Here is a 15845-nt window from a genome sequence, read left to right on the forward strand (position 1 = left end):
ATGTATATACATGCATATATGTGCGCATATATATTACTTGTAATCCAATGTGAATTAGTTTGAAATTATAAAATACAGAGGTAGATTTTTAAGAAGTATAAACCATCTCTCAAATATAATGAAATTGTATTGCTACTTTCATTGACCACAAATATTCCCATTATAATACTTTCATTATCTCATAGATAATCTTTATTAAGTGTCCAGAAAGCAATGGAACTGTATAAGGGTCAAAAGAAATATCAAATTAAATATATTTACATATACATGTATGCATATATGTGTATATATGCAAAAATATGTGTATGTATATATAAAATCAAATCCATAACTTGTTTGAGGGTAACAGTTTGTGCCCCATAATACCACTGAGGAGGTGGACCAGTTTCGATCCTTTAAGGTGTAACTGACCTCTAGCCATGATTTCCAGGGTCCCCTTCTTAAGACACCTATCTCTAGGCTGCTTTATCTCCCAACCACCTCAGGCATGACAACCCACTTCTCTGGGGCCATCTCCTCTTCCAGCATCCTCCAGTTAGACTATGCAGTGCCCCAATGCCATTATCATCTCTCTAATGTGTCGTGGATACAGAAAGTCCTAGTTATACCTCTGTGTAAAGTGGGCAATAATGCTTCCTAAAGAAACACAAATTGTAAATGATAAACCTATACCCAAAATTTGTGGCGGTATTGAAAATATGAACATAAACATTGATAAGACTTAAAATAGTTCATGAGAAGTAGTAAATCCTGTATTTAGTAAAGATGTTACAGATGAATAAAATTTTCTCTATGCATAAACTACCTGCTATGGCAAGGGAAATAAATTTGGATCTTTCTGGGTTTCTATGACTAGGCTGATCATAGCAAATAGCATAGGGGCATGAATACCTCAACAAAAATCTCAAACAAAGAAGGTAACCAAGAATGAGTTTCGAAACACTAGGAGATAATGCAGAAAGCAGGATCTTGGGAGAATCAACTAAAATTAAAAGGAATTGAGATTACAAATAAGGAGTGAACAAGTTACCAGTCCAATCTCAGGAAAATGGAAATCAAAGCAACCATTAATCACTTAACAAGCATCTATTGTATCTACCGTGTTCCAGGAATTGTACTGGGCACAGGAGATCCACAGATAGAAACAATTACTGTTTTCTAGGCCCTTATATTCTAATGGAGATGACAACATGGACACAAGTACACATGTAAGATAAGAGACAATTTTGCATGAAGAAAGAACTAGCAATGGGGGGACCAGAAAAGAATCTCATGAAAAAGGTGGTGATTGCACCAAGTCATGAAAGAAACTGGGATTCCAAGAGCATTCTAGGGATGTGGGAGAGCAATGTAAGGGCACTGAGACAGAAAAGAGAGAGAGTTGAATGTGAAGAACACTTAGAAGGCTGATGTTGACAGCCAACAGGGTTCATGGAAGGGAGTTAGGTATAATTAAATTGGAAAGGTAGAATGGGGCTAGAATCCACAGCTTTTGTACACAACAGATCTTTTTTTTTCCTTGATAATTAATTATTTAATTTTTGTTTTCACCATTCATTTCCATAAGATTTGAGTTTTAAAATTTCTCCCTTCTCACTCCTCTCCCCCCCCAAGACAGTGTGTAATCTGATATAGGCTCTACTTATCCATTCATATTAAGTATATTTTCCCATTAGTCATGATGTTAAGAACAATTAGAACTAATGGGAAAAACCATGAGAATGAAGCAATAAAACAAAACAACAAAGGAAAAGGAGAACAAATAGTATGCTACCATCTGCATCAGACTCCACAGTTCTTTCTCTGGAGGTGGATAGCAATTTCTATCTCAAGTCCTTTGGAGCTGTCTTAGATTCTTGCATTGCTATGAAGAGCCAAGTCTATCAACGTCAGTCGTTGAACAATGTGGCTGTTACTGTGTACAATGTTCTCCTGGTTCTGCTCATTTCACTCTGTACCAGATGATGTAAGTCTTTCCAGGTTTTTCTGAAATCTGCTTGTTTATCATTTCTTATAGCACAATAGTATTTCGTTTTATTCATATACCACAACTTGTTCAACCATTCCCCAGTTGATGGGCATCCTCTCCATTTCCAATTCTGTGCCACCACAAAAAGAGCTGCTATGAATATTTTTGTACATGTGGGTCCGTTTCCCATTTTTATGATCTCTTTGGGATACAGACCTAGAAGTAGTATTGCTGGGTCAAAGAGTATGCACAATTTTATAGCCCTTTGGGTATAGTTCCAAATTGCTTTCCAAAATGGTTGGATCATTTCACAACTCCACCAATAGTGTATTAGCGTTCCAATTTTCCCATATCCTCTCCAACATTTATCATTTTCCTGTTTGGTCATGTTGACCAATCTGATAGGTGTGATGTGGTACCTCAGAGTGGTTTTGATTTTCATTTCTCTAATCAATAGTGATTTAGAATATTTTTTTCATATGACTAGAGATAGTTTTAGTTTCTTCCTCTGAAAACTGCCTATTCATATCCTTTGACTATCAACTGGGAAATGACTTGTATTCTTATAAATTTGACTCAGTTCTTTATACATTTTAGAAATGAGGCCTTTATCAGAAATACTTGCTATAGAGACTGTGAAGAGTCTTTAAATGTCAAACAAGAGGATTTTATATTGATTCTTAAGGTAATGAGTCATTAGAATTTCAGTAACAGAGTCTACATGGTCAGACTTTCACTTTAGAAAAACTATCTTGGAAGCTTAGGAAGGGTGGATGGGAATAGGCTGAAAGTAAGGAACCCAGAGTAATACCAAGGTTATGACTCAGGATTTCTAGATGGATAGTAGTGCCTTCCACAGAAATAGAGTTGGGGTTGAGGAAAAGATAATGAGCTAATTTTTGTTCACCTGAAGATTAGCTGTTATGTTAATAAACTACATTAACTAACTAATTAGTTTACAAGTTGTTGTCCCCTCCCCCACAATTTTGTCAGTGTAGGGAATATACTGTGTGAAAACTCCTTAAATTAAGGTATATATCCCATCACCTATAACCTGTAGTCTTAAAGAGTTACTTAAGAAATCAGATTCAATAAACATTTCTTTATTATCTACAACATGGCAGGTACTGTGCTAAATGCTGGAGATTCAAATGGAGTAAGAAGCTGAAAAGGGGAGGAAGGCTGCAAAGGGGCATGATGAAGTCTTGAGGCTTATGTAGGAAATGATCTGAGAAAGTGAAAGTTTCAGAGATATTTTCATTTTGCAGAATGATGAGGTTTCTGGCAATCATGAAGCCCAGAAAAGCAGCTAGGTGGGAAACAATGAAAATTCCTTGGGTGGCCTTCTTAAATGGTGGAGGATCTGAGAAGAGCTCCCAGATATCTACCCCCCTGCTCCCTGCCTCTGATCAGAGGGAGGGAGAGGTACAAGAAGCAGAAATCACCGAGGAGGTGTGTTGGCAGCAGTGAGAGAAGAAGTTGATATGTCACAAATGGGACCTGAATCCATGTCTTCCTAATCCCAAGGCTGGCCCTCTCATCACTACATTAGTAGTGGCTCTCTTACGAAGTTAACATTTATTAAATTATCTACTTTAATTCACTAGATTGGCCATGGAATCACTTCATCATAAAATAAATTCTCCCCCTGCCCCCACCTACCATTTTACCTCCACCCCAGGCTACACTCCTGGACTTCAAGATATCTAGAAACTTATCAATCTGTAAGATGAAACTCACATCTCCTCAGCATTCCCTGCCCCTGGGGCCTCTCCCTCCCTCTAATTGGTAAAGGCAGAGGGTAAACATCTGGGAGCTCCTCCCAGACTCTCCTTTTGTGGAGAGAATCCAGGTAATTCACCTCATCGTTTCCTACCCACCTGTTCTCTTAGACTTCATGATTTCCATAAAAATCATCATTCTACAAGATGAATTCAACTTTGTAACTCATGTGTCCTTGATGGAATCCTTATAAGGTTGCTCCCAGCCCCATGATTCTAACTTCCTTATGGGCTTCACTTATGGGCATGTCTTGATTTAATCACACAATCTGGCTTTAACCACACCACTGCCCCCAGACTCCATCATAGGCCTCACTGAATAGCAGATTCACTGCTCCCAGCTAGCCACTGCCCTCAGACCCACTATAGCCACTGCCTTCACCCCTGACTCAGTATCCTAAATTCATCATAAATGCCTCACTGCTTCACTAGAACAGAAAGCATGTCCATGTGATGGAATCCCAGCCACTGCCTCTAGCTAGCCACTGCCTCTGTTCCCGTTCCTCATATTCCTCACAGAAACAACAGGTGTGTCCATGCACTCAACCACAACCACATCCATCTAATCTCAGGCAGGACCACAATAGCTAGCCAATGAGAAAGCATCCCCACCAGGATGCCAAGCAGGATGTAGACCCAAAAACAATAGAAGGAACTTTTCCTAAGTGGGCACCTGTGCAGTAATAGCAAAAGCTGTCCGTATGATGTAGAGAGGCTTATTATATCACTACCATATCATAATTCACCTCCCCTCTTTTGCATTATGTGCAATCGCATGTGCAGTTCCACAGAAGCTTGGACCCCTCCCCTATTACCTAATCCCTTGACAAACCCCTCCTACTCTTTTAATATTCATAATTTCTGTTGTGTAATCAGCATTATCACCCTATAAAATTGCCTGTCTTGTTTTACTGAAGTTGTCCCTTCCTCCTAGAACTCAGCCACCTGTAAAGGCGTTAACTCTCAATAAATTCCTTTACTTCGGTTGGAGGAGATCTGAGTCTGTGAATTCATTTGAGACAACCCCCACAACACACCATGAAACTGCAACATCCTCAGGTCATTAACCACCTCAACTTCAGGGTTGTTATCCTGGTCCCAAAGAGGCAACTCCCCCAACCCCTTCTTTTTAGCTTCTCTTTTTGTGCCACCTGTCCTCATTAAATTGTGAATCCTTTTTTTTTTGCTTTTCTTTCTATTTCTAGTGCTTAGCAAAGTACCTGGCACATAGTAAACACTTAACTTTTCTTGCCTCTGACTGACCTTAAAGACCAGACCCAGAGACTAAAAATGACTTCCCAAAGCCATAAAATAAAATGCCTTCACTTTAGTTATAGTGGAGAAATTGGAGGTGTGGGAGTGGCCTGAATTCAGCCAGACAGAATTTGTTCAATTTATGATTATGTGAAGTGTTTCCTGGCTTCCCAGACAACAATAAAATATCTGTGGAACTTTCTAATCAGCTTCCACCCAAGCCTATACACTGATATACATGTTGAGGGAGTCATGGCTCCTGATTGGTGGAGAGAAAGCTGAGTGAAGATGTTTAAAATTTTTAAGATATGCAGAGTTTCTGCCAGAGCTTCTAGGGGGAGAAACCATCTCTCTTGGTAGGGACAAGAAGAGAGAATCAGCAGACATCTGCTTCAGTCCACTTACCAAGAATCACATCACCTTTTGCATACACATGCACATAAAAGAGGCACAAAGAACATCTCCGTCTTGGGAGGAAGCCTGATTCCACATATTAAGTGGATGTAGTGGAGTCAGGTAACAGTATGATGGACCCCAGCCTTTGACAATAGCATTTGGGGAAAAGGAATCAGAGAATGCCAGCTGCAGCATAAACTGATTGAGATTTAGGGGAAAGAGGTTAAGTCAAATAACTCCTCCAAACTTTTGAATGTTATCTCCTGACCTTGGACTGATTCCCCACCCTAAATCCATGCTCCAAAAACTGCCTTTGATCATTATCTCATTCCCCTGCGTTACCAGTTTTGCAGAATCCCTGTTGTTAATTTATCTTGGCTTTTCTGCTTATGTTTAGTCATGTCTTGATTCTGACTACCACTCCTGCACCCTGAAGTAGGGATGGCCTTTCCTTGCCAAGGTAATCATGTCTAATCAACCTCACATGTGGTTCCTGCTTGGAGCAAAATATGAGTCAAAGTATTCCACTTCCTCCCAGGAGTAACTGACCTACAGGGTGGATAGGGGATGGCAGGAATTAAAGGGAAAATAAAAATAAAGGGAAAGGCTCTTTCTTGTCTTTTAAGATGCCTCAAAGTAAACTGATAAATACTAGAATTATTACTATATGTCTAGCACATTGTTAGGTACCTTGGGAGGGCAAACTTCTGGATTTAATTAGTCCAGCCCTTTGCGTTTCTATTGAAGCTCCCAAAGCCCATTCTCAGTCAGCTTCTAGCCTCCCCTCTGGGAGGGCGTACTCCCTTAACCTCATACCTCTTGCCTTCATGAAGATTTCTGGATGCAATCTTTCTCTGCATATGACTACTACCATCTAATAATTGTGTAGCTAGTAAGGTTCTCTGTGGAAAACAAAGTTGTCTGGCTAGTATTCTTTCCCACCTCCAAAAGGAGTAGAACAGAATCTTTCCAGGGCTGTGCTAGCCAGCTCTAACTAGTTTCCCATTGTTAAATTCTCAGTGTGATCATTTCTACCAAAGAAATCAGCAAATGCTACAAATTAAGGCTAGTTTATTGTTTTATTGATTGTCCAGACTTAAGAAAGTGATAGAGATAAAGTTAATGACGCAGACTAAATTTAAAAGTGTGAGCTGCCTTTTTGTACCAGCACACACTTACAACCCTGATAAAACCTCTAATTTAGTTATATAAGCCCATATCTAGCCCAAACATCCTTCTGAGCTATGGTTTGGGCAGAGTCTTCCTTTGCTCCACCAAACCCTCTTCTTACTCATCCTGTCTGTCTCTTCTCTTAGTATGGGGTGGAAGAGTACTTAGGTTTTTTTTTTTTTGGTTTGGTTTGGGTTTTTTTGATATTCAGAGGCAACAGCCTAGATTCCAGTCAAATATTTTGTCTGCTCTTCTGGGAGAATTTCTAGGATTATTATTAAATATAACAGCAAATACATGCTCTCAGGCTGCACATAGCTACCAACTTGGAAAGAATATTTTCTAGATAATTACCTTCTCTGAAGCCAAATACTATTAAAGATACACAAGAACAACTGAGATCAATCTGTAAGGAAGACAGAAGCCTCCTCCTTACAGCCCACTAAATGAAGAAGCTTCAAAATACAAAACCCCTGCCTGAATCTCCCTATCAGAGGAATGAAGGAATAAAGAATGAAGTCTTCTTTTCTCATCTGTGGGTAGTCTGGGTTAACTTCTTTCCCAGAATGAGTCAGTACTAGTTGTTTAAAATCTGACTCTATCCTAGCTCTCCAAGAAGTATTTCACATTCTTCTTCAATGCACTCTGTTTTCCAGTCAAACAGTATTAGACTACTCAGTGCTCCTTCAAAATCTACCCTATACCTCCCTCCTCTGTACTTTTGCACACTCAGTCCTCCTTGCCTTAAATATACTCCTTCTTTACTCCAACTCATAGAAAACCTTGTTGTTGTCATTGAGTTGTTTCAGTCTTGTATGACTCATCATGACCCCATTTTGGGTTTTCTTGGCAAAGATATTGGATAGGTTTGCCATTTCCTTCTCCAGATAATTTTACAGATAAGGAACTGAGTCAAAGTTCAGCACAAGGTATTACCTCCTATGAATAGACTGTCCTGTCCCCTTAGTCATTCGTGTTTTATCCTTCCTCAAATTATCATGTTTCCACATATCCATTAACTGGGCTATCTATGAAATATAAACTTCTTGGGAGTGGGGACTATTTTGTTTGTCTTTGTATACCCAAGGTCATACCATGTACTTATTAAATGTGCATCAGAGTGGATTGGTTTGTGTTTAGTTATGACTACTGTTAGCAAAAGTAGAGGTATCTATCATGTGGCAAAACAGGTCAGCTGTTCTGTCTGAAAAATATCTAGTCCATATTGTAAATTAGTGAAACAGATTTTTAGTTACTTCTCAATCTCCAATAGAATTTGACTATCCCAGAACAAGACATTTGATTATTTATCTGCTGGGTAATTTGTTCTTTGAAGGCATCAGGGTGGCATACTGGAGGGAAGGGGGAGGGAATTCTATTGATCTACAATTGAAAATTCTTTGCAGTGGTCTGGCATGATGGAAATGTAACTATTTTGGTTGGAAAAGATCATCCCACATGGATTCGGAGTGTAGTTTTGAAAAATAATGAATCACAAAATCATGGAATCTGAGATCAGCTAGACTAATTCCTTATTCTCCAGAGGTGAAAATGAGTTGTAGACAAATGGAGCAATTTGCTTAGGCTACACAACTATTTTAGTAATAGAGCATGGGACAGAACACGTGTCCTGATTCCTAGTTCAACAAAGACTTGTGGATGTAAAAGTATAGCATTTTGGTAGGATTGCAATTTGCAGGAAAAAAAAGGATGTATCTATGCTCCTTAGCATGGGAATGAAATTGAACTTTAATCTTCATTCAGGTATAAAATAATGAAGACACAGATAATGAGAAGAGTGACAAGTTCCTTTACCATAAGCATGCTTATTTATTATACCATGTTCTTGGACAATGCTGTGCCAAAGGAATGATTAGGAAGTATCCCTGTGGAGCAAAAAGGTAAAGGTGAATGACTGCTCATCTAATTCCCTTTTTTTTTTTAAATTGGCATCCCGTCTTTCCCTTTGTAAACACACGTTCCTTTTCACTGCTAGAGAGAGGCTCAATTGTGCATCTTGAGATCAGACTATTGCACTAAAGCCTATGGTGAAAATAAAAAAATGGTCATCTTTCAAAAAGAAAAATCAATTAACTGAGCTGTGAGCAATTCTTAGCCATTGCTAATCTTTCCACATGACTCCCAGAATGGCTGTTCTGGAACTGTGTACTTCTAACCAATTGTTATTCCAGTCACTTTGGCAAGTGATGTCCAGGAGAAGGGTATGGAGTTAGGAAAGCTATTTTCTCTCTTTTTTGAACTATTAACCACTATGATCATCACCATATTTTAAAGAAGAAAAAAATAAGTTACCCTTTAAAAATAGAGATATCCTTTTCTAAAACATTGTGAATATTACCTTGGGATATTATCAGAATAGAAGTCCAGTGTCTTCCAGTTAAGACAAAAAAACATGCCCTGGAAGATATTAACTCTTTCTCCCCTGGCCCTCACATCCTAGTGCCTCCTTGTGCTGATTAGTGGTAACCTCAGAGGCCCAATATATATCTAGGCCCAGGCCCAATTCTATTTCACTATTCCTCAGATATCTTCTTGCCTATTCAACTCTTCCTTCCCTTGCTTTCTCCAGTTCCAATTCCAAAATTAAATCAATTTTGCCATTGTTCCTAGAAAGGGTATGTCAATCAGTCTACTCCCCTGTGGTTCTACTCATCATCCCTGAAACTTTCCAAACCAAAATATTCCTGCATCCCTCCAACCCCCCTTCCCACCCCGCCCCATTTCTGGCCACATCACTTACCACCTATATAGGTTATTAGCTCCCCTGATGAGAATACAAGGTGCTTGAGGGCAGAGACTCTCTTTGCTTTTGTACTTATATTGCCAGGGATTAGCAAGTATTTGGCAAATTTAATGTTTTGGTTTTTTGTTTGTTTGTTTTCTTATTCATTCATAGAGTTAAAAAGGAGAGATTTGAAGTGGGGGATAGAGTGGCAGTAATACAGAACATAATATTCCTGTTAAGAGGTTATTGCAGTAGCCTCGGAAGATGGTAATCAGTGCCTGTTCTTGGCTCTTCTCAGTGGGAATAGAGGGTTGACTATGGGTAGGAAAGAAGCTGCAGGAGAGATATTATAAAATTTAAAATAAAACCACAACAATAATTTAATAAAAATGAGTACTCAATGAATATTTCTTACCACTCAAAACAGACTTGAGAGGTTATTTTGGTATTCCTAAATCTTATAAAGAGAAAAGAACACTGGTGCCCAGTGCTTTTAGATGTTTCTATTGGGACTAGCATAATGGTTAATTAGATATAATGGAAAGAGTGCTACTGGAATACTCTCAAGAGTCATTCTGATATAGAAAAGGGGTCAAAGGATGAGAATAGTTTTCAAAAGAAGAACTTCAGAATGTCAATAGACATATAAAAATTGTTCCAAATAATTTGCCCTAATATAAATTGGGGAATAATTGAAACTGATGGTATGTTATTATGTGAAAGATATGGCAATAAAAAGGAATTATGAGAAACATGGGCAATCCAGAATTCAGAGAAACAGGAATCTTATGTTATGTGTATGGAGAAAGAGAGAGAGAGAGAGAGAGAGAATGCTGGACCCAGAATTCATTAATATATGGAACTCTCAGGTCCAGAAATTACCAGAAACCAAAGCAGGTAATCACCTCTGCAACTTAGAGTCTTAGAAAGTAGTCTAGACCACTTTGAGGTTAAGTGACTTATCCAGGTCCCACAGCCAATATATTTTAGAGGTGAGACTTGAACCCAAGTATTCCTGATTTCAAGGCTATATATATATGTGTGTGTGTCTGTGTGTGTGTGTGTGTATGTGTGCGTGTGTGTGTGTATATATATATATGTATATATATGAATGTGACATATATGACACACATATATAATCTATGTAGGCATATATACATATATATGCACATACATAGCTAGCTAGATAAGTATTTGCATGTACACACCTATGCCTGAGGAAACCAATTCCAATGAAAGTAAGAGGTTGGTGTGGTCATGTAGTAATAGCGTTGGGAATCTAAAGTGAGCTGAGGCACTGAAGTATGAGATGACAAAATGTTTTGTTGTCCATTATTTTCATTTTACTTATATTGGAGGAAAAAGACAAATCAATAAAGGGACAGGACCTTTTGTTGGAGTGGATGGGATGATGAATACTGATAACAGAGAGAAAGGAGAGCTGTTCAATACTCATTTTGCTTCTGGTTTTTGTTGTTGGTGATGATGTTGGTATTTTTCTGCTAAGGAGAAGGATTTTTGGACTGGACATGATAAAACAACCATGTAGGAAGTTGATACTGAGGATAAGTAAGGAGGTGATAAAAGAGCACTTCGTTTTCCTTGATGAATTCCAGGCATGTGGTCAGATGAATTGCATCATCAGATGCCGAAAAAAAATAGCAGATGTGATTATAGAGACAGTGTCAGTGATGTGTGAAAGATCATGGAAACTGGGAGATGTGCCATAAGATTGGAAGACAAATGTCTCAATTTTCAGAAAAAGAAAAGAAAACAAAGTCAAAAAACTATATAGGCTTGTGAGCTTGACTTTGTTTCCTAGTTAAGTTCTAGTATGTAGTGTTAAAGAAATGGTTGGCTAACCTGTAGAAAGAAAAGTAGCCAATTTAAAGAATGTGGCTGGCTTCACCAAGCATTTACATTATGCCTAACAGATAATTTGTGCATAATAAACAATTGTCTTAAAAAAAAAAAGGTCATGCCATACTAACCTCATTTTTTTCTTTCTTTTTTTTTTAACTGTTTTTGAAAGAACTACTAACTTAACAGATGATAGAAATCCTGCAAGAATAATTTTAGTAGACTAGCAAAATTTTTTGATACAGTATTGCATATTTTCCTTGTAGAGGACATGGAGAAGAGGGGAAAGGAACATGCATTTATTAAGCTCCTACTCTTAACAGGTAGCTCTTGGTCTTGAGTAGCTATGTGGTGTAGTGACTAGAGTGTAAAAGACTCTTCTTCCTGAATTCAAATCTGGATTCAGATACTTACTAGCTGTGTGACTCTGGGCAAGTCACTTAATCCTTTTTGCCTCAGTTTACTAATCTGTAAAATGAGCTGGAGGAGGAAAAGGCAAACTGCTTTAGGATCTTAAACCTCAAATGTTTTTATGAAGAGTCTGCACAACTGACCAGCAACAACTTGTCAGGCACTGTGTTAAGTGTTTGAGCCTCACAACAACCCTCTGAGGTAGGTGCTACTATTAGCCCCATTTTATAGTTGAGGAAACTGAGGTAGACACAGTGATTGACTCAGGGTCGCACAGCTTGTAAATGTCTGAGGTTGGATTTGAGCTCAATTCCCCCTGATATAGAAGCTCAGCACTCTATCCACTGCTCCACCAAGCTGGATGGATTGGATGGGAATAAAATTAGATTGATTCAGAGCTGCTTGGAAAGCCAAACTCAAGGAGTGATTGTCTCAGTGTCAGTGTGTTAGAGTCTCTGGTGGAGTTCCACATTGCTCTGTGCTTGGCTGTGTACCATTTTTAACAAGGACTTGGATAAAGACATACATGGTATACTTATCAAATTTTCAAATGCCAAAATGCTGGGTGGGATAGCTAGCACACTGGATGACAGAGTCATGATCTAAATATCTTGACAGATGAGAGCATCTGGGTTTTTTGAGTTTTTTTTGTTTTTAATTTTTTATTATTTTGTTTTTGTTTTTTCAGATAAGAGCATTTTGGATGAATGAAATGAAATTCAATAGGGATAATGTAAAGTCTTACATCTGGGTTCAAAAAAATGACTTCACAAGTAAAAGATGGTGTATGTATGTTTCAACAGCAGTTCTGGAAAAGGTTTGATAGGTTTAGTGAATTGCAAGCTCAACGTCAGCAGTGTAGTGGGTTAGCCCCAAAAGCTGGACATAACTTATAGGAATAGGGAGGTGATAGTCCCAGCGCACTTTGCCCTTGTCAGTCTTCAACTAGAATGCTGTGCTCAGTCCTGGTTTTTACAAGTGTAACACTTCTATAACTCTTTAATGTTTGCAGAGTGATTTAAAAGTATTGTGTATTTTAGCGCCGCAATAAGGGAGGTACATAGTATTGTTATCCCAATTTTACAGATGAGGAAACTGAGGCAGAAAGAAAATAAGTAACTTGACCAGGGTCACACAGCTAAATAAAAGTCAGGCTGGATTTGAACTCAGATCATCCTGACTCTAGGTCAATTCTTTATTCCCTGCTAATTAGACATGTCCAAAGTTGGAATCGGCTATCTCAAGAGGTGGTGGTCTTCCCCTCCCCTTGGCTTTCAAGAAGAAGCTGTGTTATAGTCAGAATCCATTTTGTGTTTGGGTTGGACTAGAAGGTCCTTTTGAAGTATAAAGTTCTGTGATTTGGTAATATTTTGCAATTCTATGAATCTCTGGCAACAATGACTTATTATTTAATAAAATAGCTGAATTAAGTTTGGACCACAGAGAGTCACTGGTGCATCCACTTGATAAAAGATCTGAAGCAAGAATATATTCTCCAGAATTTGTTCCAGGAATGGAGATGTCATAGTGAAAATTTCTTAAAAATTCTGAAGCACTAATCTCATGAGAGTTAAAGACCTGAAGCTCCAGGTTTAGCAAGCATTGATAAGCACAACCCACCCCACGCCAGATGTGAAATAGATACCACTTCACATTTGGCTACATGCATTTTTTTATCTTTGATTTTATATTAGTTCTTTAACAACTTTTCTTGGATCATGAAAATACTCCCATTTGGAAAACAATTCAGCAGCACCCTTAGAAATAAGAGATAGGCTATTAGGAATAATTCCATCATTCTAACAGAATTTGCTCTTCAAAAGAGTACAAGGGTCGACACCTCAGCCCTTCTTTATGTATGTAATAACTGACCTGAACATAATTGCCTAAGCAGTGTAGAGAGAAATAGAGCCCAGCAATGAAAAGTTGCTTATGCCAGCTAGAAAGGTCATTGCTGCGTAAGTATACCCCTTTGGTATATTAGTTGTAAACACAGCTCCTGATTTAATGTAATTGATTTTAGAGCCAGAAAGTTGGCCAAATTGATTTATAAGATGAGTTACTGCTGAAACCAAATCGAACACTTGGTTTTAAGTATAAATGGCCAAATATCATCCAAACACCATCCAAGATGCCTATTTTCTTCTTTCTTCTCCTCTTTCCAACCTGGAACCTATTACTAATTATGGAGGATTGCAACAAAAGCATGGATGTGGGGAGAAAAAGGGCAAAAAGTCAGCACTTAAGATAGACACCCCTCTTGTAAAGAAAATGACATTGAACAAATATAATAGCCTTAGTTTTTCCAGAAGCATCAAAAATTATTTTCTAGTTACATTATTTGCAAAATATAAATCAGTGCAACTTTCTATGAGTTCAGATGATGTGTGGAAATTTTTTATCTTTAAAGAATCAAAATCTCATCATATCCCCTGGTTTTACCTCCTGTTGTGAGTCAGATAGTTATAAAAGAGAATTCTTAATGTTGAGAAACTTTTCTGGCTAAATAGAACAGGCATTTGATAATGACCCATTGCAAGGTTCTATAGTGTACTTTTCAGAACTCTGGATTTATGCCATTTGTGAAAAAAATAGGTAAGAAGAGTTTGCAAATTAAGCACTTCATGGAAATTGAAAGGAACATTTGTCACAGGAAAGAAGGAACTTTTCCATTTATAAAATTCTTCCGTCAGTCTATCTTCACCATGATTTCCTGTTGTTTATTAAGTAAAATATTATAATTTGCATTCCTTAAAGAAAATGAATGATAATTCAGCAGTGGCACCTCATTTCCAAACACGCCACCCTAGGAAGTCACGTTTGAAGGTCCTTGAGAAGCAGAAAAAGAGGAATAAAATTGGAGCAACTTCATATCTATTTATATTATGTTATTATTTATACTTATTATGTTATTTATATTTGTAATATATATAAATATATGTTATATATTTATACAAATGTTTATATTTTATTATGTTAATTATTAATGTTAACGTATTTATATTATGTTAAGCTAAATGAAGCTCAAATACTGGCTGTCTTCTTTAGGGACAGTGTGATCATATACAAGTAGCTTTACCTTTCAGGGCTTCAGTTATCTCATCTGTAAAATGAGAGTTGGGTGAAAATGTCTAAGGTCCTTTCTAGCTCTTATTACTATAGTTCTATGAAACCCTTCCCCAGATTCTATAAGAGAATTGGTGATTTCTGCTTTTCTATTGTAAACGTTCAACTCCTACTCAATATCTCACAAAACACAAAGCAAACTGCTTATTGGAAATGTAAATGTTTTCGTTATGTAACTTGAAGTCTTGGAGTCTATGGTCACAAAGTCAATATTTTCTGTTTGGGGCCTCAAGTTCCTTGAGAACAGAGAAAGCTAGTTAACAAACTTCTGATGAACACTTGTCATGTGAAGTATTGCATAGCACATATCATAAGTGATATATAGAAAAATATATATCATTGTCCTTGACCTCTCTGTACCAGATATTTAATCAGCCCTAAATCTTTGCCCTAGAAACAGCTTGTTGTGCAAAGATTTAGGGCAAATTAAATATCTGGTACAGAGAGAATGTAAAGAAAGAACTACAATGGAGTGAGGCTGGTTAACATGAGAATAGAGTAGGAACTTTTAAAAAACTTCTTTCCTTCTTGGTAATATCAGGAAGTGTTCAGAGCATTAACCACAGTGCCTTGTACATGATAGGTCCTATTGAAATGTATATTGGCTCTTGTGCCACATCTGAAATGAGATAACGTATAGTACCCAGTCAGAATAATCCTTATCCAATTGTACCCAAGTCCTCACAGACATTGAGAGACCTGTCAGTTGGGGACCTTATTTGGTCAATAAAGTATTTTTGTCTGGATTTTAAACTCATGGGAAGTATTGATATGAGTAGAAAACATGTGTCTTACAGCTGGGGGAAAAGGGACATCAAACTCCAAGTTCACATGACCCTAATATAGTGTCAACGGCAGAAACTTTTTTTTAACCCATGAATATTTTTTATTAATTTATTTTAATTTATCAACAATCACTTTTACAAGCTTTTGGGTTTAAAATATTTCCCTCCCTCCCCACCTCTCTCCCCAAGATGGCATGCAATCTGATATAGGCTATACATATACTTTCCTTTTAAACATATTTTCACATTAGTGATGTTATAAGGAAGAATTAGAACCAATAGGAGGGGCCACAAGAAAGAGAAAACAAAACAAAACAGAAGAAAAAATGGCAAATACTATGCTTCGA

This window comes from Phascolarctos cinereus, unplaced genomic scaffold (genome assembly GCF_003287225.1).
Source record: "Phascolarctos cinereus isolate Bilbo 61053 unplaced genomic scaffold, phaCin_HiC Scaffold_726;HRSCAF=1367, whole genome shotgun sequence".
In the NCBI taxonomy this organism is placed as follows: Eukaryota; Metazoa; Chordata; class Mammalia; order Diprotodontia; family Phascolarctidae; genus Phascolarctos; species Phascolarctos cinereus.